Genomic DNA, 5996 nt, shown 5'->3' with positions numbered 1-5996 from the left:
TTAATTCAAGTCATACTTAACAGATGGTATAGTTGGTCCTATTGTTCTCAATCGCCATATCTTCGCCATCCAATCCACCACCTACAAAATAGTTTACCAACAATCAATTGTTGCAAGCATAAATCCTATGCAAATCCAACTCAAACAAGATCATGAAAAAGAGGATATAATTAATATACAGTGTGCTTAATTACCTCTTTCTCTAACTCATAAAACGTGTTGCAAAGGACCCAATCAGCTTTGTCAATATTGGAGAATTGACCCACAAGCGTGTCAAAGAAAGCTGGGTAGGATATTCCGAATTGATAAATGAAGGATGGCATATCCGGAGCTCTGAGTGGTGGCGATCCAGGAAGCAAAATTTCAGTCTCTAAAAGAGGGACTTTCTGGACTCCTTTGTGGACATGGTAGTATACATTACCAACAGCACAAGATTGAGTGAAAAACGCATCCCCAACTAATCCAAACTTCTTAGCAACATCTAAAGCCCAAGGCAAGACAGCATCATAAACAACACAATCAACAGGGCAGCCTTAGGAAGAGAGTTTCTCAAGGAGCTCAGCCAGAGTTTGCGACCCGACTCGCTGAAAGCTATCCAAGTAGGCCTTGACACTCTCAGCTTGCGCTCTCCCGCCGTCGGAGATGGTTTCGAGATCAATGGTGGTGGCTTCTTTGTGTATGGTCTTGGAGATGAAGTGGGTTGTAAGAGCATTCTCAATGGAAGAGCCAAATGTTACTTTTAGGCTCTGTTTACTTCGACGTAAAATGATTTTCAGAAAATGATTTTCGTATTTTACGGTGTTTATTTCGACGTAAAATAGTGGTAAACAGAAAATATTTTTCTTTTGACCGAAAATTCTTCTTTAATTTTTGGAAAATGGTTTACGGTTTTGAAAATCGTAAACAATTTTCCGACTATGAGCATCTCATTCTTAAATTGAGGGACCTTGCCAAGACCTGCCCAGAACCTCGCTAGGACTTGATTGGGACCTACCCAGAACCCGCTTGGGACCCACCTAGGACCTACCAGAGACCTACCCAGGACCCGCCCGGGACTTGCTCTGGACCCGCCCGGGACTTGCTCGAGACCCGCCTGGGACCTGACTAGGACCCTTTCGGGACTTGACTAGGACCCACTCGGGACCTGCCCAGGACCCGCCCGGGACCTGGCCGAGACTTGACCGGGACCTAACCGGGACTTGCCCGGGACCTCGGCGGGACCTGCCCGGGACTTGATCGGGACCCGCCCGGGACATAACCGGGACTTGCCCGAGACTTGATCGGGACCCGCCCAGGACCTGCCCGAGACTTGACTAGGACTCGCCCGGGACTTGACCAGGACCCGCCTGGGACCTGCCCGGGACTTGCCCGGCACCTGCCTGGGACTTGCTCTGGACTTGATCGAGACCCGCTCGGGACTTGATGGGACCTACCCAAGACCCGCCCGAGACTTGCCCGGTTGGGTCTCGAGCGGGTCCCGGTCAAGTCCTGGGCAGGTCCTGGTGAGGTCCCGAGCAAGTCCTAGGCAGGTCCTGGTCAAGTCCTGGGCGGGTCCTAGTCAAGTCCTGGGCGGGTCCTGGGCAGGTCCTAGTCAAGTCTTGGGCGGGTCCTGGTCAAGTCCCGGCGGGTTCCAGTTAAGTCCCGGTGGGGTCTCGGGTAAGTCCCGAGAGTGTCCTGGGCGGGTCTCGGTCAAGTCCCAACAGGATCCCGGTCAAGTCCCGGGCAGGTGCCGAGAAAGTCCCGGTCAAGTCTTGGGCGGGTCCCGGCGAGGTCTCGAACAAGTTCCGGTTAAGTTCCGATGGGGTCCCGGGCAGGTCCCTATGGGGTCTCGAACAAGTCCTGTGCAGGTTCCGGCGGGAACCTTATTGGAAAAAATATATATAAAAAAAAGATATTAAAAAAAAAAATTATTTTCCGTGTGCAAGGTAAACGCCGTAAAATGTTTTCGACGGAAAATATTTTTAGGGAAAATAACTTTCTTGAAAATATTTTACGAAGAAAACCATTTTACGTCGAAGTAAACGGAGTCTTATTTAAAATGAGTCTTCAAATGTTTTAAGAAACCCTACATTGAATTAGCAAAAAAAAAAAAAAAAATGTAAAATAGATATTTGATTGAAAGAGCTAAAAAAGAAGAAGCTAAATGTAATATTACTTTTCAAGAGAGCCATTTATTTTTTATTGTTTCTCTAACCTTTTTTTTTTTTTTTTTTTTTTTTTCAAATATTTTCCTACTTTTTTTCTCACATGTTCTCTTTTTCTCAAAACTTTTCCTATTTTTTCTCACATGTTCTATTTTTTTTCAAAACTTTTCTCACTTTTAATAATATTTATATGATATAGATAAAAATATAGTTAATTAGATGTATGAAACATTTAAAAATTCATTAATTAAACTAGATAAAGTACGTTTTGAGAAGCTATTTTGCATAAAAATTTAACTCATCAATTGGGAACGCTCTAACCAGTGTAACTTTTACTCCTTTGTGCTCCAAACGCTTGGAGAATTCGAGCAGAGGATAAATGTGGCCTTGGCTTGGACAGGGTAAGACCAAACAATGGGAATTGTAGGCATTCTTTTCCTTATCCATTTCTGCTTGCATAGATTTGATTTCAGATAGGGTGATATCTCTCGATCGGTCCATTTGTGTGCTATTAATAGATTAGTATTATTAAAATATTAAAAATGAGCATCAAGTGCACAAATTGAACACGAATTCTGTTTTTGTCGGGGTTTTGTCCAATAAGTAATTTAAATATGCATTTCAGTCTTTATCCTGACATGAGCAATATGGCTCGTCAGCTACTTTTTAGGATAATTAAATTGATAAGAACTAAATTAATAGCATTCTCAATGTAAGAGTTAAATGTTATTTTTATTTAAAACGACGCTTTAAATGTTTAAAAAACCTCTTATATTGAATTAGTAAAAAGAAAATGTAAAATAGATATTTGATTAGAAGAGCTAAAAAAAAGTTAAATGTAGCAACACTTTTCAAGAGAGCTATTTTATTTTTCATTGTTTCTCTTATATGTTTTCTCTTTTTCTCAATTTTTTTTTTTTTTACTTTTTCTCTGCATATTCTCTTTTTCCTATTTTTTCTCTCGTATATTCTCTTTTTCCCAAAACTTTTCTTACTTTTAATAATATTTTAATAGAATAGATAGAAATATAGCTAATCGGATGTAGAGACATTTAAAAATGGCTTAACTAAACTAGATAAAAGTGAGTTTTTAAAAGTTATTTTACATAAAAATATGACTCATCCATTGAGAATTCTCTAAGTAAAATAGAGCTATATAAGGAAAACTTAATAGAAAAAACACTAGACAAATTTATAACTCAATTTTTTTTTTTTTTGTTTGAATTTATAACTCAATTAAGTAGAGAATTAACTCTCCTAATCGGAAGATTTACCAATGTAGTATTAAGTTATGGGTTTGATTGAAAATTTGATTTCAATGACAGATATTAAATTCGAATCATAATATATAATAAGGGGACTCCCATTAAATTCCACCCTCCATTAAATTCGAATCATAACATATAATTACTTGTTCTTTTATCTACCAATCACAAAGTAAGCATTTGATATAAACAAAAATAATAATGAATCACAAACTATTCAACGTGAAATATTTCTCAAATTAAAATAATTTGAAACATTCAATCAACATTAAACATAGTCTCAAGAATATATAATAAAAATACTAGATTTTACCCAACTCTAACTAAAATATTAGACACTATACTCATGAAAAAAAATTCTACAATCAAAGTCACTAAAGAAAAAGAAATTAATGTTGCTACCGGCGGAATGGGCAAAAACTCCCAAATGTGAGACCCAAGCTCTTTTTAAAGAGAAAGTTGAGTTCTCCCCCGTCTAATTCTGATTTTCTTTCTTTTTGGCTTGCATTTTTTTCCCACGTTTTGTCAGTTAAGGGTGTGTTTGGCACCACACTCCATCTTCTTGATTTTTTTTTTATTTTTTTTTTCAAACAATTTTCTTTAACTTTTTCTCATAAAAAATTCCATTCTATTTTTACCTTTATATTACATTTAAAGAACTTTAATGCTTTCATTTGAATTTATCTCCTTATTTTTTAGCTGCATTTAATTTTCTATTGTTTCTAACGTTTTCTATCGTTTCAGCTCTTCATAAATTAGACCCAGATAGTCAGTATTTTTTTTTTCTTTTTATAAAGGTAAAATAGTCATTTCACTTTTCTTTCTTTTTTTCATACCATTCTAAACTTATGGAGAGGAGCCTTTCTCCTCACGAATTAGCCACTGCTTATTTCTTGTCCCCCTCTTTTACTTCAACTTCAGGTTGTGCTTTTAATTTTGGCAACAAAATTAAAGCACGTTTCTTCTGTTTACAAGTCAAGGATTAAAAAAAAAAAAGTCAAGGATTGCATGATTTTGTCAAGATTTCTCTTTTCTTGGTTTGTCAAATTGAGGGCCCCATTTCGTTGAAAGACAAAATCAAGATGGCCTTTATTTTCTTTCTTCCCAAGTAAGGTGAACCCATTTCTATTTCTTTTATTTTTTATTTTTTGTGTTTTTTTATTATTATTATTTTTTTTTTTCGTTTTTTTATCTTTTCTTCTTATTTTCCTCCGCATTTCTTTTCAAGTAATCTACCCTTCTTATTTTGCTCTACCCTTAAAAAGATTCGGCTCGTTTATGGTTTTTTTGAGATTACTAATAGATTTATTGCTTATTGTTTGTTTCTGATTCTGTATTGTCTTTTTTGTTTGGCCTTTATTGTTGAGGTGTTCATCTCCTTATAATTATTCGATCCCATATAAACTCCACTAGTGGAAGCTCAACTCCATTCCGATGGATACATGTCACTTAATTTTTCTTCCCCTTTCGAAATCCTGCTAACTCCTACAAAAGATGATTTTTAGTATATATATACTATTTAAGCTAAAAAAAATTAATTTATTAAACAATATCTCATAATTAATTATTAAATGCAAGGATTGGTACATGATAAGGCATGATAATGCTTATTTTAATTTAAAAATTGTGCAATTTTTTTTTGGAAAAATATTTGTGAAACTTTCATTAAAAAATCAAGAAAGAGCAAATTTGCTCGAGAGCTACAGTGTTCCGTATGCTCACTGGAGTATCAAGACTCCAAACTCTATTATGCGCACATTTAAATTACTATTATCATTGTGTAAAAAAAACCCAACCACATACCTTGTCATGGCCTTTCCCAATAATTATTGATGTTGGGAAGGATTTTGCCACTTTTTTTTTTTTGCATCACACACCTAAAAAGTACTTGCCTATGCAACCTCAGGTTGCTAGTAGGTGGAGAGACGTGTTCAATATTTCTCTTAACTCCGCACAATGTCATTATTATGTTTCAAATAGAGTTAAGAGCATGTTTGAGAAATAAGACTTTTAAGTAAAACAATGTTTTTTTGACAAAAAAACTTTATTTTTAAACTTTTGTAAAAGGTGCGTTTTGAACCTTTAAAATCGCTTTTTTTTTTTTTTTTTACTAAACAAGTATTTTTTTCTTTAAATGGACTTTTTGAGTATTAAACATATTTTTAGGCATCTCAAACATGCCCTAAAAAGTCAAAGAAGTATTTTTGAAATTTTTTACCAAACATGCCAACCTTTTTCTAGACACAGCTTTTTAAGTACAAAAAATACTTTTTAAACTCTATAACGTAATCTCAAACAAGTTGTTAGTGTTAGCCGTTGGTTTTGGTTGGACATATAGAAAACATTATAAGATGGGTTCGCTTTACTCTTCAGTCTTGAGAAAGAGAAGAATCTTAAACGGATTAAATTTGTTATTTGTTCTAAATTCCTCGATGTGATTTGATTTGAATTTATTCAATTTCTTAATTGATTTGGACATTAAAGAAACACTTTTGTAGCATTTTAGACTATCCCTTGTCGAAATTTTAAGAGGTTTTCTTGAAGGCTTCTGCTTTCTGATATCATATGAAAGTTTATAAAGCAAATA

General features: G+C 35.4%; 1 pseudogene; it reads right to left on the bottom strand.

Annotated features, from left to right (window-relative positions):
- Positions 1-2591, bottom strand: LOC132174337 (UDP-glycosyltransferase 74G1-like; annotated as a pseudogene).
- Positions 2592-5996: the final 3405 nt, after the last annotated feature.

This window comes from Corylus avellana, chromosome ca1 (genome assembly GCF_901000735.1).
Source record: "Corylus avellana chromosome ca1, CavTom2PMs-1.0".
Taxonomy (NCBI): domain Eukaryota; kingdom Viridiplantae; phylum Streptophyta; class Magnoliopsida; order Fagales; family Betulaceae; genus Corylus; species Corylus avellana.
This window is presented reverse-complemented; position numbering and strand designations above follow the sequence as displayed.